Source organism: Vidua chalybeata, chromosome 4, assembly GCF_026979565.1.
Source record: "Vidua chalybeata isolate OUT-0048 chromosome 4, bVidCha1 merged haplotype, whole genome shotgun sequence".
Classification (NCBI taxonomy): Eukaryota; Metazoa; Chordata; class Aves; order Passeriformes; family Viduidae; genus Vidua; species Vidua chalybeata.
This window is the reverse complement of record NC_071533.1, coordinates 34,056,236-34,077,248: the sequence shown is the minus strand read 5'-3', so window position 1 is coordinate 34,077,248 and position 21,013 is coordinate 34,056,236. Positions and strand designations below refer to the sequence as shown.

General features: G+C 47.3%; 1 protein-coding gene and 1 long non-coding RNA gene across 2 annotated transcripts in view; one reads left to right on the top strand and one right to left on the bottom strand.

Annotated features, from left to right (window-relative positions):
• PDGFRA (platelet derived growth factor receptor alpha) overlaps window positions 1–4,898 on the bottom strand; it is a 34,525-nt gene extending 29,627 nt beyond the window's left edge. Inside the window, exon 1 of the mRNA XM_053940278.1 lies at window positions 4,822–4,898. The gene's annotated coding sequence lies outside the window, so the exon portion shown is untranslated. The remainder of the gene's footprint in view (window positions 1–4,821) is intronic.
• Window positions 4,899–9,676: 4,778 nt separating this feature from the next.
• Window positions 9,677–17,094, top strand: LOC128786741 (uncharacterized). The gene is made up of 3 exons (XR_008430461.1): window positions 9,677–10,520; window positions 11,925–12,011; window positions 16,846–17,094. It is a non-coding gene; the product is annotated as an uncharacterized LOC128786741 (long non-coding RNA).
• Window positions 17,095–21,013: the final 3,919 nt, after the last annotated feature.

The window sequence follows — 21,013 nt, the reverse complement described above, 5'->3', positions numbered from 1 at the left end:
GCCTTGCTGAAGCCAGTAGGTTTATACTGAAACCCAGTATTATCATGACACATACAATGTGAGTTTGAGCAAACCTTGTTTCCTTGCATACATAGGACATTGCTAGCTAAAATAAACACGGGTGTGTATAGTAAAAGCAAGTTAATGCAGTGGCAGATTTGCCAAACTCTTTGCAGGGATTTGCCCCGGGTTGGACAGTCATTGAATTTACATAGATTTTGAAAAGATGTGACAGAAAACCTGGTGTCTCTCTTGTGCACTTTCGTGGTTACATTTTTTTTTAAATCAGAAAACTAATTCTGAAGAACTGTTATCAGTCAGGAATCAATTTTCCATACACTAACTGCCAAGCACTGCCTTCCTATAAAAAAAGGTTTCCTTGACTGTGCCACAAAAGACAAGGTAAAATCAATGTTCAGAAACTCAATGGAAATACATGTTTAGAAAATTACGATACTCCTAGATGAGTGCTCTACGTGACCTAAAGAGAAAGAGCGGAGGGGGACCGGGAAGAGCCAAGGGTATATGTTATTTTCATACTGCTGTGAATCAACCGAAGACCTCTTTCAAGACAGAAAACCAGCCTATCTCCCGAGCACCGGAGACTGCTGGGCTGATTTCCTGCCAGCCACCCAGTCACTGAAGTTCGTATTCGCGACCACAGGATGGCAATGTTGATCCACGTTAACGAGCCACATTTCTTGTCCTGCAAAAGGCAGCGCTAGTCTCCAACGTAGCAGCCTAAACTGGGTCTGCCGGATCAACTTAAAATTCAAAATTCCTACATTTTTAATTCCGAGTGATTAAAAACAAAACAAAGCAAAAACAACAGAACAAAAAAAAAAAAACCTAACAAAATAAAAACGAAAAAAAAAAAAAAAACCAAAAAAAAAAACCCAGCAGCACACCAACCCTGGTCCCATTTTCTCAGTATTTACATAAGTGATAGGAGAGTATTTGGATTGTAAATCTTGGCACGTAATGATATGATTATCCTTGTTATGAGAGGGCTGGGTAATTTCAGTCGTGATTTTGTCAGAGTGGCAGTCTGTCCTTCTGGGAAAGCTGATCTTTTCCAGGAAGAGCCATGGCCAGCCCAAGAAAAGACATTTCTTTCTTGTGGTATATATCACCAGCTGAATGTAAATGTTCAGACAGGACATCCTGCAACGTTTCTTGGTCCTCAGTTCCCAAACTGCAAACTCAACTCTCCACAAGAGCAGCGCTGCCCTGCAGCGCTAACATGTGGGTCTGATGGTTTTGCTGGGGAAAGGCTCAAAGCTTTTCATGAAAAAGACTGGCATAAATATTCTCCCAAAATGAGGCTTGTTCCATGACCTCTTACAAATATTTTAATCTGGCATAGCCTGTACACAGAAAAACTATGCATCAAGAAAAACTCAAGGAATAGCCATGCATCAAGGGTAGCCCAGTGCTGGTCTCCTACTTTGTGCCCTGCAGGACACAGTGAGGCTGCTTCCCAACGAGCCTTCTAGTCAGTCCCAATTCTTCAGCCTAACCCTCCAGGACAAAGTCCCTCAGTCTAGGAGCTAAAGTTGGTGGGGGAGTTGCAAAGCCCAAATTTTCCCACTTGATCCAAGGAGGGTTTTTCAGATTGTCCCAGAAAACAGGGAGGAAAAAACAAAAAACAAAAACAAAAACAAAAACAAAAACAAAACAAACAAAAAAAAACAGCTGGCACTTACAAGTAATACATCTTCCTTAGGTTCTCAGAATCAAATCAAAGAACACCTCAGATCCCAGCTCAAGTGCTGAGAAGCATTGTGCGGAAAAAATATCCATCTCTGTTGACCACAAGAACTAGGAAGCCTAGCTATTGCAAACTTTTCCCTTGGGTACCCATGCAAAGTTTTATAGGCTTGACAGAGATGAGTCAAGCAGGAGAGCAAGGCATAAGGGAGAGAAAGGATCGTTTGCTTTCTTTTTAATTATCAGCAATTCTCACCAGCACCAGGAAAAAACACGTCACAGAAGTCATTCCTTTAAGTCTTCAAAAGTAAAAAAGGAAACATCTTCTATTAAAAGTTTTAGAGTTCACATACAAAAGTAGGTACCATTGTAGTCATGATGAAATAAAGAAGCAAGCAAGGCAAGGATTATATAAAGTAATTCATTTAAGCCTCACTTTTAGACCAACTGGTATAGCTGGAAATAATCTGTGAGGTCTGGGCTATTCAAGACTTTCTGTCTATATATACTTTACTTCAATCCTAGCCCAATGTTGTAGTAGAGAAGAGAGGTATTTTATTAAAATATTTATTACTTCCTGCTTTCTTGAAACCTAATACCTATATATTACCCTCAGAGCCACATGAAGATTTCCCATACATCAACAAACTAGTAACAGCAAAGATGGCCCCAGTACCCAATGGCAGCTGGACTGGCACACCTCCTGCTCTTCAGTGCCTGAAGAGGAGTACCAGAACAAGGGTTCTCATTTAAAAGCAGCAGGAGAGTGCCTGCAGGCTGGGAGAGCTGGTTTGCTTGTGGACTCCTAAATCCCAGTGTTTTGTGAGGTCTTATTTTTCTGCAAACTTTTTTCCCCAAGCTTTGAGGTTGGCTAAACCGCTGTTTAGCTGAGGGCCATTTTAAAATACTCATTGTTAACTAGAAGCTAAACCCGAAGTCCCTTGCTGGGAGATCTTTTGCTAGCGTTTCTACACACAGAGTTAAAAGTCGGATCTCCACAGTTCAGATTTTGATGAGACGATGACAGAGAAATCTTTGATGCCTGTCTCCTTGCTTTGATCCTGTGTCTTGTCCCATCTAAGGACACAGAGTTTAGTCAGCCGAGCTGAGACTCCAGCTGGGCTCTACATCGGCCCTGGGAGATGCCGAGAGCCTAACAAGCCACCCCGCTTCCCGCGGTGCGTCCCGTCGGGGAGACAGCGGCCGCCTGCAGCCAGTCGGGACTGGGGTGTGGATGGTGGTGGCAAGTTCCGTTCACACCCTCCAGCCACCACCAGGCTGCAGGCGCTCGGCAGACCCTGCCGGCCCGCGGGGAGCCCGGGCGGCAGCCCCCGGGGAGCGGGACAGCGGCTCCCCCTCGGTCCGCCCACCCTCGGCGCAGCCCGACGGCTGGAGCCGCTGCAGATCAAAGGCTGCCCGGGACACCGAGCAAACCTAGCAGAGATGGCAGCTCCCAGCCACTTCACTGTTTGTCTGGGAAACAATAGGAAAGCCTTTGCCAAGCTGGGGAGACGCGTTTTTTTCGTCTTAATGCAGGGTAGCCGGGAAAAAAAAAAGCGGGATAGGGGAGACGGAGATGAGCAGAGCACAGACGTGTTTCTCTACGGAGCTGCTGCTACGACCCGACGGTTCTTCTCCAGCCCTCTCTGTCAGGCGAAGCACAAAGCCCAGGGCGCGGGGTCTGGAGTCTCGGCGGGGGACAGAGGTTGTGCCCCTCCTGGGAGCTGTGGGACCAAGAGGGAGTGATGCGCCCGCAGCCCCGTGAACGGGTTCGTAGGTTCCCACAAGGGCCGAGGCGATGCGCTGCCTTCTCCGGGCGTGCAGACTTAGGCCCCGCAGGAGCGCTAGGGAGCTCGAACATCGGCAAGAGACGCGCCGAAAATACTGTCGAGGGGCGCTGGGAACGTGCCCCCGCCACTAACGGGGGCCAGGGCATCGCTCCCGCCTCTGGTCCGCAGCCGCCTCCCCGACGGGGTGCGGACGAGCCCCGGGGGCTGGCGGCTGTGCCCTGGGACCGCTGCTGCCTTTCTTGATCTGTCGCTGCTGCTGCAGAAAAAGCCGTCCAAGTCCTGTTCTCTGGAACGGTTCCTGAGCTGTCGGATCCGCGTCCAAAAATGTTGAGCAATGCCGCGGACAGCCAAAAAGCCATTTCCTACTTGCTCCTAGGACTTTTCCAGGGGACTCCAGCCTGGCAGAGGCTGGCAAGTTTGCAACTCTGCGCTTGACAAAATCCAGAAGGTGGCCGCGAAGACTTTGCCCTTCCCGGGGTAGGAAGCAGTGGGTTCCAGCAGTCCGGCAGGGCATACAGCGGGGCTGGCACTCCCGTTGAGAGAGGGGCTGCAGGCTGGAAAGGCTCCAGGTACCAGCCCTGTCTAAATTCAGCATCTTCCCTTTCACCGAGACACTTTAAAAAATAAAAGACGGGGCGCGCAGGGATGGAGATCGAGTCGCCTTTCGGGGGGTGTATGCGTGCGTCCGCTCGGGATCTCGGGGCATTTTAGGCTACCGGGTCAGGGGGAGCGAGGTGAGAAAGGGAATCTAAAGGAGGGAAGGTGGTGAAAAACAAAGGGTGGGGGAAGGGACGGGAGAGCAGCGGGGTGAAGGAAGCGAGGGTTTCGAGAAGAGAGGGAGCCGCTTACTTGGTCGGTGCGCGTCCCCGCTTTCCCCCCTGGGGCGGGCACCGCCGCTACCCGCGGAGCCCCGGCGGGTCGCTCCCGCCCCCGTGGCAGGAATGCGGCGCGGTGGCCGCCGCTGTCCCAATGTGTTTGTCATTAGCGCTGCCCGCGCTGCTCGCCGCCGCACCCCGACGGCCGGCGCGGCGCAGCGCTGCACCCCCACTACTCCCCTCCGCGGGGTCGCCAGCGCCCGCCGCCTGCGCCCCGCGGAAAGAAGCCCTCCGCTCGGCTCAGAGCATCGGGGGAGGAAAAAAAAAAAAAAAAAAACAAAAAAAAAACAAAAAAAACCACAAAACAAAACGAAGAAAACCCCCGACAAATAAATAAAGAAAAACGGGGGGAAAAATAAACAAACAACAACAACAACAAAAAAAAAACCGCGGGACAAAAGGTGTAAAAAACGAAAAAGGTGGGGAAAATGCCCCGCACCTCTTACCTTCTCCTTTACAATCCGCAGCCCCAATCCTGCAGATTGTAAAACATCCAAAATATGTCCACGTCTTTTGTGACTTTCCCTGCTCAGCCGCGCTCTTTCCCTCCCGCTCGCCCTCCCTCCCGATCCGACTGTAATGGTCTCACAAACCGCGTCCCGTAATTGATTCAATGTTATAGACCATCCTTCCAAAACTAATCATTTGCTTTAAGTAAATAGCTGTCAGGAAATGAAGCCCCCCTCAGACCCCTTCAGAATAAGAGCGTGCTGGCTCGCCCGGCGCCCCCAGCCCCGCGGCCGGAGGCGGGCGCGCCGGCGGGAGGCTCTTACGCAGGCAGGGGGGCCAGTCTCTGCCTCCAGATTTCAGCAGCCTCGCAGGGGAGGGGGAGGTTGGCCATATGGCAGGGGCGAGGGGGAGGAAAGGGGGAAGCGGGGCGTTTTGCACTGCAGGGGGAGAAAAATAAAAAAAAAAATTAAAAAAAAAAAAGGAAAAAAAAAAAAGACCCAAAAACTTTCATGAAAACTCAGAGTGCTCCCAAATTTCATGAATGAGTCTTCCCTCCTCAGACCCTCTAGGACGGTGGCTCGGGCGCCGGGCTTGATGTCCACGCTTGCAGTGTGAGTTTATGGATGGGGAGTTTGATTTGGAAACGAATTCGCGGCTTCCTCGTGTCCTTTGTACACCGCTGCGCTCGGGTTTGGGCTAGAAAGCTGCACGGACGGCTGTGAGCCAGCCAGGACCAGGAGGCACAGAGAGACAGGGGGAGAGACGAATCACTAACATTTATGAATGAAAGACACAACGAAAGGTAACCTTCGCCAGGAGTCAGCCTCTCCAGAGCCCGCAGCTCCGACGGGACCGAAAACACTCTTCTCTTCGTCTCTGCCTTCGCTTTGCCCAGCTCAAACAGACCCCAGTAATAACCAAACCAGGGACACGACAAGGGCCGGAGGTGCCGGCGGAGGCGCGGGGAGCGCACGTCCGAGCCCGGCCTGTTTGAACACGCTCCAGACGGATCTTTGATCCCCGCCGGGGAACCAGCACTGGGTATCTCTGCTTTGCTGGCCGTCGCTATCACTGGCGATAAGGGGTGGCCGAGGGAGCTGCCGGGGAGCTGCCCTCGCCGCCCTTTTGCTGCAGGCTTCGTGCGGAGCGAGGCGAGCGGGGCCGGCGGGGCGCGGCGATGCGGCGGCCGCGGGAGAGGGGGCAGTGCAGCCCCAGGAACGGAACGGAGAGGAGCGGAGCTGGTCCCTGCCCGCCGCCTGCCTTCTGGGGAGGGCACCGGCCCCACAGCTGTGTGCCGGGGCTTCTCCCCTTTCCTTCCTTCCCCAGTCCAGCACCACCACCACCCACACCTCTTTCTCCCATTTAGTATTAAACAAAAGTTTGTTCTCGAAGTCAAGAGCCAGGACCCAGTGGCTTTTTCTTTCCTAAGAGAGGGAGAGTTCAGCCTCTGAAACGAAGATGTCCCGAAGAGAACAGAGGCAGAAATGAGAACCAACTCCCAAGGATGCGCGCTCAGGGCTGAGGTACCCCTGTCTGGGCTCTCAAGGTTCCCGGCGGTGCTCCCGACCCTTTGCACGCCCTCCACTAGAGCATCCTCGGCTCGGGTGAGTGCACAACCCCGCTATTGCTTCCACATGTTCCTCCAGGAAATCATCGGAGTCAGATCTATGAGCAGCCCCTGGTCGGAATGCTAACAGGATACCGTAAAGCTTGTGAATAAACAACAGGCTCCCAGTGAGTCAAAAAAGCATGGAAGGAAAAAAAAAAAAAAAAAAGCCAAACCAAACAAACAAACAACACAGGAGAAAAAAACCCCACACTGCACCCTGAAGCTCTCCATCTGAGAGTGCGAGCGCACCCACCAGCCTGAACCCCTCAGTTTGTAGGGGGGGATGCTTTATCATTACTTGGATCAGAGCTGCGGGCTCTCGCAAATTTAAACCCCTTGAAGATGAGCATCAACTGCCTATGCGCCGGCGTGATCCTGCAGGGCTCGGGCCGCGATGTACCGGCGTGAGCCTATCTGGTTCAACGTGCGGGGTGATTCCTGGCGAAATACCATCAGGATGGGATGTAATGCGAGAGTTACTCTTTCGAAAAGAAAGGAGCAAAAGGAAAGGGGAGGAGGCGCCTTCTGGTTGCAATTACCTGCCTCATTTGAATAATGCCTTTGTCATGATCATTATCGAGAGGTCGTTAACGGCTTCCACGTGGGATCTCACAAGAACCGGCCAAAAATAAAAATTGTAAACTAGGCGACTGGCAAGGCTGCCTGCTAGGCCAGTCTGGCCCTTTGGGCGGAAGCCCGACGGCTCTGTGGAGACAGGGGCGGAGGTGTACCGTCGCTCAGGGACCCTTCTGGGGAAAGCTTTCCCCGACGTAGCTTTCCCTTCCCCACACTAAGGACCCGAGGAGCACCGAGCCGGCGGGAGCTGGGCTCTGCCCGCTCCTCCCTCAACGGAGAGGGATCTGGCCGATCCCCCTCCGCTGTGCCGGCGGTGCCTATGGATTGGTCCCGCGCCGAGGAGGTGGTAGTTAAAATAAACCCTCCAGGACGGCTGCTGAGCTCTGCCTCCCGCCCCGTGTGGTGCAGGGGGGTCCCGTCCAGGGAGGCGAAGGGGACATGGGGTTAGCGAGAGGACAGGCTGGGGGTGGGGGGATGTTTTACCTCTCCCCTGTTCTCCTGCCTTCCCCTCCCCCGAAAGGCTGGAGCATAAAGCATCCCGTTAGCGTGTGTTTATGTGGTAACAGATGGAAGCTGCACGTCTCAAACAAAGTGCGGCGCCCGGGCTAGAGCCGCTCTCGCCTGTTTATGCTCCCAACCTGCCCCCCGAGGTGGGCGGGGGTGTGTGTCCCCCTCCCCGGGGCCGCGGCGCCGTCAGAGTCCGGGCAGTGGGAGCACCGACGGCTCGGGTTATTGCGGGGCGGGTCTCTCCACTCTCAAACTCTTCCAGGGGCGCTGGGAGCCTTCGAGGCCCCTTTCCCCCCTCCCCCGCTCAGCATCCACCTCCCTGGAGAAATCCCGACTTGTTTCAAGTAATAAACCGTTTCCTGCGGCTCTCTCCCAAGGGTGAGCCGGGGAGCGGTTAACTGGTTAAGCCTATTGAACAACCTAATAGGTGGCTTGTGTGGCCACCAGCGGGACTGGGCAGGCGAGAGAGGGTGCCCCGGCCTAGGCTCCGCGGGAACCCCCGCTGAGGGGACTGCATGGGAAGGCTTGTCTGGGTTTAATTATCGTTACCCACGTTCAGCGGTGCACGGAGCAGTAGTTACCCTTTTTTACCTTTTACAGCAGGAACCCCTGCTTGAAGAGCAGCTACAACCTGGAGCAGAGACCCCTCAAACCCCTGAGAGAGGGAGAAAGCAGAGCGGCCTCACATCTATGTTCACATCTATCGCCTAGGAAGGAGAATACAGCGGTGAAAGCTGCCTCACCTAGGAAGGAGAGCTAAGCACGGGAGCTCCAGGGGCCCAAGCCCCTCCGGAAAAAGTGTTCTGGCAGCGGGAGGATCTTGTGTACATTTACAGTCCTACCAGATTTTTAGATTTTTATTTCTTTCCATCTTTCCACGAGTACAGATTCCCTCACTTTGTTTGTTCAACAGAATTCGGCTCTGAATAGCAGGGATCCCGTGTCACTGGGAGGACAGGCAGCCAGACAAAAGAAATTAAGTTTGCCCAGCCTGTCCTCCCTAGCCTTTATTTTTATTCGCCACATGGCTGTTCGACGTAGTTCCCCGTACCCATTTTCCTTCCCCATGCCCGTCGTTTCCCCACCGAGGCCGCTGCTGCCACGACGTCGAGCTGTTTTGCTTTCATTGTTGCGTTTGGCTCTCGACATTAAAAGATGCCAAAAGAGCCGTGGAAGCCTTATTCTTTGAAAAACAGACTTTGTTTTTCCTTTTGCTCCCGCCCTGACTTTTTTGACTGCGACAGGATAAACAGCCCGCTGTGGTCCAGAAGCAGGCTGAACGCAGTTTGGGGGCGAGGCAAAGCAAGGGGGAAAGGGGTTGTTATCCGCCTGGCCCTTCGCCGCCGCCTGGCTCCGCGCTCCGCTCCGACCCCCGGGCACCGGGCGGGGACCCCCGGCCCCGGCCCTGCCGCCGCACCGACGGGAGGGGAGGCAGCGCCGCCGGGGTGCCTCCACCGCCGGCCGAGGGCGCCCGGGCAGTGCCAGCGCCGCCCGCGACACTAGAGGGCACCGGAGCCCGCGGGAGCAGCCGGCCGAGCCCGGCAGGGGCACCGCGCCCCGCCAGCCGCTGCTGCCTCTGTGCTTCAACAGCGACCGACCGGTCTGGAGAATATGGCGAAAAGGGCCGTCCCGGGAACATAATGGCTCCAGCCCCGCAGGTCCAGCCCCGCAGGTCCAGCCCGGACCCGGCTCAGCAGCTCGGGGGATGTGGCCTGTTGCAAGTAAAGCGGAGAGATAAATTCCTCCCGTCCCACAAATGATAAGTTTTCCCTCTGAAATCAAAGGATCGTCTGCTGATTCAGCCCAGGTTTGTCTTCGGTTCGTAACTCCCGAGACCATTATCTCTGCCTTTGTTCTTTCGAGCTGCAGCAATTAATGGATTACAGCAGGACAAAACCACAGCCAGACCGAGCTGCTTTCGTTCTGCAGCTATTTACTATTAGTACCAGCTTTGCTCCCCTCGGGCTACTGTGCTTGGGAACCCAGCCCTGAGTTCTGCACGGGGGAGCTGAATGGTGTGGAGGCCACCCTGGATGTCGCGGCCGTGGTCACTGTGACACAATGGGCATGTGACAACATCTGCATCAATGTCGGTCCCCACGTATGCCTGGGCTGATCCCATCTACCATACATTCCTACTGTGGGCACAGAAGAGCCAAGATAGGCTGAGCATCATAAAGTGTCAGACTCAGGAGAGAAACATATCTGTTTACTGAGTACCCAGAACTGCCCATGCTCCAGGCAAGGGATGTCATTTTTCTGCTTCATCCCACAACAGGTTTTCTTCTGACACTTAGTGATTAACACACACCTTTGGGGTGATTTGCTGTGGAAATACTGGAGCTATAGCCAAGGTTTATGAATTGTAATTAGGTTTCTAAAAGGATCCCTCTCTTCGCCTGATCTTTCATGCTCCAAAATACCCCTGCAAACAAAACATTGTCCCTCTATTTCTGTGGCATGGAGTGTTTCTGAACATGGATCTTCCCCATCCCAAGGATTAAGACAACGGAAAGGCATTAATGCTTCCTAAGAGCTTGCTGAATTGGAGTTTGTGTGGAGCCACCACTAAAAGTTGCAAGAGACAGCATCCATGTTGTCACAGTCAGCAAAAAGTTCCAGACCTGGAAGTGAATGTAGCCATTCCTCTTAGTCATTGAATTTATTCAGTCATTTTACTCATATTTACTAAGATTATGCTGGAGGTATGTCAGCAGGAGGCATGAATCACATGTTCATTCTTCTTGCAGCACTGTGTGTCCCCTGTACTCAAGGTTCTATGGCCCTAATGATGGAAGAAATTGAGCAGGCGCCAATCACACCTCAAGCCATTCCAAGAAGTAGCCAATGCCCATGTCCTCATTTTTCTTTCTTTAGTTCAGACACAGGAGAGACTGAAACATTGAAATGTCAAGGGAAACAGTTCCTCTCTTTTTTTGGACTTCTCCAAAAGATTCTTTGGCCTTTTTCTCTGAGATCAACTTATTTTAGTCTGTACCTCATGTAAGTCTGCAGAGAGCACTTTCTGCCTCAGTTATATGATCATTTGCCTGTTTCTTGTTGACAATCCTTTAGGGAACTCAGTTATATGCACTCCTCTTGAGCAAGGTGGTTGTGGAGAGAGAAGTGAGAGAGTGAGATGGAAGAAAAATGCGGGTAAAGGTTCTCATAGCCATGCATGTGAAGCTACAGTTCAGGCTTTGACAAGAAAGCTCTGATGTGGCTCAAGAGCAGAGGATACAGCAGCATTTAGTTACATTATGATCCTTAGACTGCTGGCTTTTTTTAGCCAGATATTTTGCTTTTTAATGTAATTATCTTTTGAGAAGGAGTCTAATGTAGAAACTGGGCCAGATTCTGCTTTGGGTAAACCTGGTGTAACTAACTTCAAGGGAAATATTCCAGATTGAATCTGGTATAATTAAGATTAAAAATTGGCTCTGGAAGTCTTTTCTTTGGCAATAAAGTTAGAGAAGTTCTGCAAAGAAAAATAATTCAAACCAGGACTTTATTTCAGTGCTCTTTTAAATAACATATGCTATAGACGCTTTGAAGGCATTTGTTCTCTATGACAGCAGCATTTTAAAACTTTCACTTAGGTTCTGCTGATCAAATTAACCCTTGACAAGCAATTGTGCTTATAATGTTATATACAGAAACTTTTATTTCTGCAGGACCTTGTCCAAACAAAAAACAAATTCTATTAAAAAGATACGAGTGCTGCTGTGGCAGTTGCAAGCTTCTGCTTGCTGTTGAAGTCATGAATTTCACTGCTCTAGCCACAACACAAGCACTGAAATAATTCTGAATTTACATCTTAATCAACATGGGTTTTTTTATGGTGCAAACCTTGTTATATGACTGCTAAACTCAACACATTGAGAAGGAGCAATTGTGAAGTTCCTTAGTATCCCTGGAAAGCAACCTCTGCAAGGAGTTCCTAGAGGATTGTTGAAATACTATAAATTGCTACACAATTTTCTGTAAGAAAATGAGATGACATTGAATAGTTTCTATGTCCAGTATCACTGTATTTGTTAGGCCCATGCCTGTCGTAGAAAATATGTCACCATAATTTGATTGCAATTGATGAGAAGATGCTGATCAATTTTTGTTAGGTCTGGCTTTCAGCCCCAATGAAATCACAAGGACATTTGTCATTCTCTCAGCTGGCCCCAGATTTTCATCATGGATTAATCAGATCTCTTTTTAGGGTACATAGGAAAAGAAGGGGTGAAGGGGAAAGATAATTTATCTTTGATTCCTTGTGGGGTATGAAGAATATGTATTTGGAAAATGTATTTTACTCTTTTTAAGTGGGGTTGGCATGTAGGAGGAGTCAAATCTATTTTGTTATTTCAAAAGTACATGAATGTCAAGCCTTGTCAGCCTTCTTTTTTTTGGTAGAGGACTCCTTGCTGAATCAATGAACAAAGACACCATGGTGAAGCTGACTCTTTCATGGAGCAATCTTTTAATCTCTCCGTTGAGCAGGTTTGTAGAATTAAGAAGCACCCTAACACATCACATCACACAACATTCTGTTGAAATGAGCTTATCCACCATCCTTTCTCTGCCCTACATGAGTGCCTTGGGAGGTTGCAGGAAGTGAACACAGGGGGAGAACCCAGACTGCAGCTTTGAAAGAACATGTACTGCAAAAGCCAGGAAGATGGAGCCCATTCTGATTTTACACATCTGAGATTTCTTTCAGAGAAAGGGAATTGTTGGGTAATCCCTCACCAACCTGGCCCCTATTCCCATCCATGTTTTGCTTCCTTTGTCCCTTGTTAACAGGCTAAGTGCTGAAGGAATAGCAGTAAGGATACAAAGAAAGCTGGGAGCTTGTGTTGATCTATTGGAAGGAAGGAGAGCTCTGCAGAGAGACTTAGATCAGTTGGATGGATGGGCAGAGTCCAACAGCATGAAGTTTAATAAGTCTAAGTCCCGAGTTCTACATTTTGGGCACAAAAATCCCCTACAGCGTTACAGGCTGGGGACAGTGTGGCTGGACAGTGTTCAGACAAAAAGGGACCTGGGGGTACTGGTTGACCCCTGGTTGAATATGAGCCAGCAGTGTGCCCTGGTGGCCAAGAAGGCCAATGGCATCCTGGCCTGCATTAGGAATTGGGTGACCAGCAGGAGCAGGGAGGTCATTCTTCCCCTGTACTCGGCGCTGGTGAGACCACATCTTGAGTGCTGTGTCCAGTTCTGGGCCCCTCAGTTTAAGAAGGACATTGAGATGCTTGAGAGCATCCAGAGGAGGGCAACGAGGCTGGTGAGGGGCTTGGAACACAAGCCCTATGAGCAACATTTGAAGGAACTGGGGCTGTTTTGCCTGGAGAAGAGGAGGCTTAGAAGTGACCTTATTGCTCTCTACAACTTCCTGAAGGGAGGCTGTAGACAGGTGGGGGTCAGTCTCTTCCACCGGGCAGCAACTGACAGAACAAGAGGACACAGTCTCAAGCTACGTCAGGGGAGGTACAGGTTGGATATTAGGAAAAAAAAATCACTGAAAGAATAATAAAGTACTGGAATAGTCTTCCCAGGGAGGTGGTAGAATCACCATCTCTGGATGTGTTTAAAAAAAGACTGGACATGGCACTTGGTGCTATAGTCTAGTTGAGGTGTTAGGGCATAGGTTGGACTTGATGATCTTAGAGGTCTCTTCCAACCTCATTATTCTGTGATTCTGTGAAATGCCCAATTCAGAACAGCTCTTTTTGTCCATCAGTCATAGACACCACGAAGAAGGAATAGGTACAGGTCACTTCATCTCTGTTTTTTGATTCATAGTCAAAGGAAATACAAGCATGCTCTTCTTATTGTCAAGAGAGTACAGAATATTCTCTCCCTCTCTTTGCAATGGGAGAAAACATTTGTAAAGCCAACACAAATCCAAATAAATTCTTGTAATTCCTTTCCATCATTTCCATCACCAAACTTATATTTTTCTTTTCTTAATTATTTTTCTCCCAATGCATTATATGCTACTGTAGGAAAAAAAGTATTATTGAAATCCACACTATCCACACTAATCTATGAAACTTGGTTAGGAACCTCTTGCTAAGCAAGATGCAAGCAGAGTCTCTGGTAGTCTGAAAGAATCTGTGAAGCCTGTTCAGATTATCCTTTTCCAAAACATTGTAGGATTTAGTCAACTTGACAAGATGAAGGGTTGAGGAAATGCTTTACTCCAGAAACATTAGCAGCTGTACAGCTGGGGGCTGATGAAAACAGTGCTCAGAAGCATTACCGTAGCCTCTGCCATTAACAGGGATGCTGGAGGCACGCAGCTCTGTTTAGGGGAGGTTAAAATATATAGGTAGTTAGACAGTTTGAGTGGACAGAAGCCATTGTAAATATCTGAGGAGTCTAGTGCTTTTTTTTTGTGGGAGACAAATGGTCCCCCAGCCCACTTAGCACCTGCCAGTGTCTCTCTGGTGCCCTTTGCCCTGTGAGGCTGCTTGTTCTGACGGCTTCTGCAGCTCTCCTGGCTTCAAATTCTTTCTCCGTGTGTTGGCCTTTTTCATTGCTGCTTATCCTAATATTGACTTAGGGAAGGAGGAGAGTTAAAAATAGCTGGCTCCCCTACTGTCTACAGACCTTCTGCCTAGCTTTGCTTTAGGCCTGTGAATCACAAACATTGGTTTAAACCATCATTAGCATCTGAATGAAGATAAAGGGACAAGAGGAGCTAGGGTAGGCAGTCACCTTGTGTAAGTATCACTCCTCAGTTATTTTGAAGAGCGGGAGAGAAGCAGGATCACAGTGGAGAATGTTTGCTTCCCAATTCTGCAGTGAGGATTATTTGGAATTAAGGATGTAACAAACTGTCTTTCAAAAAACCATGTTGGATCCCTCAAAGCATCCACTGGAGCCTGAGTAAAACCTGCTGTCATTCTTGGGTAGCTTTGTTTCCTACCTTCTCTCTGCCATTATTGTTTCTAAACTGCTCTGCCTGCCCAAACCCAGGAGAAGCAAGGGTGAAGCCCCAGGTCACAGGGGTGTGCAGCGTGAAGGGGAATGTGTGTGACAGGGGAGAGGTGGTCATACTGCAGTGGGTGGCACAGTTTTATGAAGGTCAGTGAACCTGGGCTCCATCAGACCACCAGAGAGAGTGGGTTTCCCAGCTGGAATCACTCAGACATGTGGCCCTGCACTGAAAAACACCCTCGCTCCAGTCTCCAGGAATGCATCTCTGCCATGGTTAGTAAAAGTGTCCCAGAATATCTCAGCGTCACAGTGTTACACAAGAAGAGAGCCAGACTCTGAGAAAGACACATTCAAATTGGGATTGAAACCAACTGCTGGCTTCCCACCCAGAAGCAAAAATAAAATTAGCATAGTCTGTAAGCACAGGCACCATGGGTTCCCTCCACCCAGCTCCATGGCTTCGCCAGCTCTGCAACTCCTGCAGCATCTCCAGAAACCACAACAGAAAGGAGACACCACAAAAGTCAAACCCAAAGTAGTCTGTGGTGAGGTATCCTTTCAGGGAGAAAACCTTTCAGATCTCTACAGAGATCTGGCTCCCAAAAGTGCCAGGGGTGATGGTTTTTGACCTGTTCAGGTAAAAAAATAACCCTTTCATTATGAGAGCAGGTAATGAATCCAAAATACAGCAGCACTGTGACTTTGGTAGGGAGTCAGTGCTGAGAAACATGATGTCATCCTGATGTCAGTTTGAATGTGTCTCATGGCAATGTAATGACTAACTCCTGTGGACTTGTGTCTCTGCCATTTGCTGAGGAGGCCCAAGGAGCAGTCCCACCACATCTGAGCCCATAGATGTGGCCAGAGCGACAGGAGAGTAACTGGAGGACAGGCTTTCTGTTGGAAAAGACCTGGATGCAGTCTGTGGTCTCCTAAGGCCAGGGATTATGCTGAGACCTGGAATCAGAACAGGACCACAGTGCAAGAAACACCACATGCAGAGGGTACAGGCAGGGTACTTCCTAGTCTATAAGGTGGTGGTCTCCAGGCATATTAAAATGCATTGGTGCCAGTCCTCAAATCCTCCATTTGGATGGAGAGTGGTTTTGCTGGTGATTAGATGATTAGGTCCACATTAGTGGCTCGAGTATGTCTTCAGTGAGGAAAATCCAGAGCAACTAAGCCTGTGGAGAAAGCATAGGCAGAGGCCTGTGCCCTCATGCTGGCATTTCTGTTAATTATGCACTTAGCATTCACTAAAGCAGCTACAAGGCTACAAAGGTGAAAGTTCAGACCACCTACTATTTCTGTTCATATTAGCTTAGAAAACTTTGGGCCCATGCATACCAACACATGAAATACCCTTTGGAGTTATAGTCTAGAAGACTGGGCTTAACCAAGTAAATGAAATGGATCAGCTCATGTTAGTGCTAGTGATACAGGGAGAAAGACCAATCACTTCACAATGATTACAGTAACTTCACTAATGTAAAAGAGGGATAATGGTTGAAATCCACAAAGTTACAGTGAGAAAAGAACGGGACCAAGAGGATATCTTTTTTTCTTTTAACTCATAGTGATCATCCATGATGTTTTTCACTTTTTGAAAACTGAAATGGTAAATCAGAAAATCTATAAGGACAACATTTTATGTAACAGGCTGTACCTACAGGGATCTGTTAGATGTCTCTCAGAAAAATCAGTATATTGGAAATGGGGTTCTAAGAAAAGTTTCTAGTGTTTCTGTCAGGAATATCACCAAAAGGACTTTGTTTTGGAAACAATAAAAACGAGAGCCAACTTTCCACTTCCAGCATCCTCCATTCAGAAGGAATGTGCAGAAGACCTTGATATGATATGAATTAAAAGGATTCTGCCTTTGCCAGCCCTAAATTCCAGGAAGTGAGACACAGCATCCTCATCTGCTCTTGCAGGCAACATTTGTTTTTACTCTAGCCTAAATACCAGACCGTTTCCTAAATCTCAAGAAGCTGACCGTTCACTTAGATTCCTCAGCCTCTCACAACAGAGAGGCAGGCTGTACACAGGCATTTCAAATGCTCTTGCATGCCATCCAAAATTGACTCCTGCCCCTGGAGATTTAGAGGCGCCTCTGGAAGAAACACAACGGGATTCCAGTGTGTGCAGAGCTGGTGGGACAGAACTGCCCCAAGGTCTCTTGGTGGCAGTGCAGAGTGATGGGGCCAGGAGATCCTTTCCTACCTGGAGCCAGACTAACACAACAGCTCACAACCCTGCAGGGGAGTAGATTTCAAAAAGTAGATTTAGAGCTTTATGAAATCATTCCATAGTCCTGTAAGGGCTGCTTTCAGATTTTGCTTCTTTCCTTCCTCTTCATAGTGTCTTTCACTGTTCTACTTTCTGTTCACAGGCAGCAGGCATCCTACTTGCTTTGCGCACATACTCTCAAAAATGTGCAGAAATTCTCTGGCTCTGGCTTCTGAACTGGCAGATATTACCAAGCCAGTCCTTCACTCCCTGCAGATCAGCTGGGCTGGTGCTCTCTGAGTTTGAAGTGCATTGTGCTAGCAACATCTGACACTCTTCAAAGAGGCTGTGCACTGCATCTGGTGGAGTCACTGGATTTGCTGCTATCATGTAGAAGAAGGATGCAGATAAAGAGGCTTCTGTAGCCACCAGAGAGCTATTAAAATTTAGAGGTCCTGATCCTGAGGACAACAGAGTCAATAAAAGTCTTAAATTTGGTGGGATGCCTATGTCTGCTATAGACTGGTAAACCACCACCCTCCTGCTTTCCTCTCCTCTCACCAAGTGGTGCCCACTCTGGTGTGAGGTAGTTAAAAATTATATTAAAAATGTGTTGTAGCATACTAAATATTTAACTAAATATTTTCTGAAGTTGCTGAGGGATTTAAGTAGACAGCAACATTACTCAGAGGTAGTATAGTAGCTTTTCATCTTGAAATATAATTAATTAGATACAACAGAATATTTTTGCAAGCATTGCTCTTTACCAAACATAAAAAAAAATTGTTACAATAACTACAATAAGAATTAATCAGGGACTCCATAACCCATACCTCTGCATATCGTATAAAGAAAGTCTTTCTGCTTGGCCATTCTACCTGAAGCTTGAGTTAAGATCAGGGTTTCTAAAACTCACTATAAGGTGGTTACAAAACTTCAAGAAGCTGTACCAATATGTACATCTCCTCATTTCAGGGGTCCTTTTTCAGTATCACTATGGAAAAAACTCAGAACATTGAATGTAGCTTGTCAGGACAGGATAGATATTCTATCATCAAGTAGGATATCTTCCATCCCAAATCCCTCTCTGGCAAACAGTGCAAAATCACTGCTCCAAATGGGCTTCTGGCAGTTGTTAACACAAATTAAAAAGCTTCAATAAGCCAAAACAGATCACTGCTTTTTGCTGGAAATTTTTAATGGACTCTTGTGGAAGTTTTTGCTTTTTCTCTGAGAAATCTCTTCCTTTTAGACAAAATTAAGAAAATCCAAATCATAGCCTAGGGGAAAAAAAAAACCAACCTATTTAAAACACTACCAGGTTCCCATTTTCCACATTGCTTTGAGTTTAATTTTTCCTTTTTTTTTTTTTTTCTCTCAAAGAATATAGGAAAAAAAAAAAAAGAGAGAGAAAAGGAGACAAGAACAGGAAAGATCCCTGTGGCATGGTGACTCTCCCCAGCTTGAGAGCTGACACTAAACATTGGGGTTATCTCAGCTCCATACTCCAGTTGAGCTTGTTTACTCCTTTGTGCAATGATGAAGTTTTGCTGGCTCACTTTCAAGCTATTGCAACAGTCACATCCTGAGATTCTTCCTCCATCTGTCTGTCTTCAGACTGTAGCACATTCCCATTTATTGCACCAGGGACAGAGTAAAATTGGGTCAGGAGAAAGACAGGTCAGTGCTTGCTCCTTTGCGGCAGAGCCAGCGCCAAGGCTTTAAGCTGTGCCTGTGGCACAGGCAGAGTGAATGCTGGCTGCAGTTCTGGACTGAGTCAGCAAAAACCTGAGAGGGAAGGAGATTCTGATGGATTTGGTCAATCTGGGGATGCAAGGCTTCTCTAAACAATTTTGAGAACAGAGAGTGGCAAAAAACAGGAGCAGGATCAAAAAAAAAATGCACACAGTTCCTTTCCAGCCTCTTCTGCCTCCAATACCATCTGGTTGAAATTGATGTGGCTTGCCATGGCTTGAACAGGCAGGGTGATTGCAATCCAAAATGTTCCTCTGGTACTCAAAAAGACAGGAAATTTTGAAAAAAATACATAGTTTTATGAACATATTGATAAGTGTTTGTTATGCTGCCTCGGGAAAATGAGATATGCAGCACTTTCAGCAATGCAGATAATATTAATACAAGAAAAAATAGGAAATATGACTGCATATAACACTTAGGCTATTATTTACTTTATCTGACAACTGCTTTGAACAGAAAATAGCATTTTAGAAAGATTTTTCATTTCCTATATTAAGGATTTTGAGGTGCAAAGGTCACTCCTTTTTCCTGAAGGGTGTGGTGACATAGATCAAAAAGTTATATCGTGGCACTAAATTTGCTTCATTACAAACTTTGATCACTATTGGGTTGTTATGATTCTTATTGGAGAAACCCTTTGAAAAAATCAAGTCCCACTAGCAAAGTTTGGAAATGCTATCTCAAGCATCTCTTTTGAAATTCCTTTGAAATATTTTTGTCACATTATTTGTTCATACTAGTTTGTTTTCCTAGTCTTTGAGTTCTATGTTTTCACAAGGAACCTTTTATAAAAAAAAAAAAAATTGAACAGCTCCTTCATAAAAGAAAATTATATGCCAGGTTTGCTGAGTATATTGTATATTACTTGCCAGTTTGATAGTTATGGGCATAATTTCAAGTTGGTAGTGTTACCTTATATTTTGATTTCAAGAATGCTGTTTATGTACATGACCTGACATATTCCCATAAACTAGCAAAGTTGTGCAATTCTCCTCCTGTGTTTTCATCTCTTAGCACAGATCTATAAGTTTCAGAAGAGAAGGATATTGCAGCATTTCTGGATCAATGTGGATAACTTCATAAGTCACATCTTGCAGAGAAAGATTACAATAATCTATTATTTTATATTCTAACTAATACAGAAACTGCCAAAACCAGCTTCATTACTGTCTAGAGGGAAGACTGAAAAAATAAAACATAGGGAACCACATGAATAAACCACATATAGAAGCAATTTATTATTGCAGCCTTCCATGTGCTTATGTATGCAAGCATACTTTTACCCATCAACTTTCCTAATTCATCTACATTTTCCCTTCACACCTGGCTTTGTTTCCAGCAGTGGCTTGTTTGGGAGTTTTTTTGCAGAACATCATCAGTCAGGATTAGTATACTGCCATAAAAGCTGCTTTTTATACACATGAATGTCTATAAATGGAAATATATAAATATAGATAAGCCTGTCCTGGAGTCTGCAGTCACATGGCTGAGAGGCCAAGTGTGACAGCCATGGTCCTTAGCTCCTGTGTCAGACTGGTCCCAGTGGCAGTCTGCAAAGCTGAGGTCTGCAGCCCTGAAGTTGCTCTGGTTCCAGGTGAGAGGGAGATGCTGTGGAGCAGTGGGTGCTGCTGCACTGTGAGCATCAAGGGCTCTGTGCAGGAGGTGATGCTGGTTCTGCACCCACCAGACACACCAGGGTTCACAAGGGGACATTTCAGTTAAACACAAAGCTTCTCACATTGTTAAAGTTTGAAGGAAAAGTCCAGCCAGACCACAGGCCCATGGTCAACACAGAAATTGAGGCAAATGCAGAAGGATACATTTAGTTTTTTATGTTTAATAATTCCCAATGTCCATTCATTTTTTCAGTTTCACTTTTTTCCCCAGCAGATTCTTAGCCCCTGCACATCTGGCATCAAGGAGTTCCTTGGAAAGAAGCATCATTAGGGGCTTGGGAGAGATGAGTACTACACAACAATACAGAAACTGGCAGGGTTGGAAAGACTCCAAGTCAAAATGTGAAATCAGTTTTTTGAGAGCCTAATACAGAAAACATAAATTACAGCTGGCAAATATTAGACAGAAAATTAATAGGAAGGGTCATCATAAATTTCATAAAGAGGAACATGAAAACGTTTAAAACAAACAGTAAGATATTTTTTACCTGTTTTGGAAGAAAGGTCTTAAAGAACATGGAGTTTTCTGGGTCACTAGGGATAAAAGGCAAAACTTCAAATAGAAATATGGAAAGGTGTCTGCACTGAAGTTGGTCACTTCCCTTAAGAACCATTAGGCCATCTCGTAACTGAAAAAGTCAGAGATAGAATTTACAGTGCAGTAAGTTTTCAGTTCCAGATGTTGTATTTATAGAAAGGCTGTGATGAAGCTCAAGGGTGGATTTGCTGAGCACTCAGTAACAACACACAGTATCCATGGTGGCTCTTCCAGGAGGTCAAAGAACTGCAAAGGCCACAGCTACTCTTCAAAAACCTTTCTAGAGCAGTACAGCAAGGGGAGTCTGCCAATATAGTCTATTGGCATCAAGCTGGGAAGAATCACTGGTAGGTAAAAGG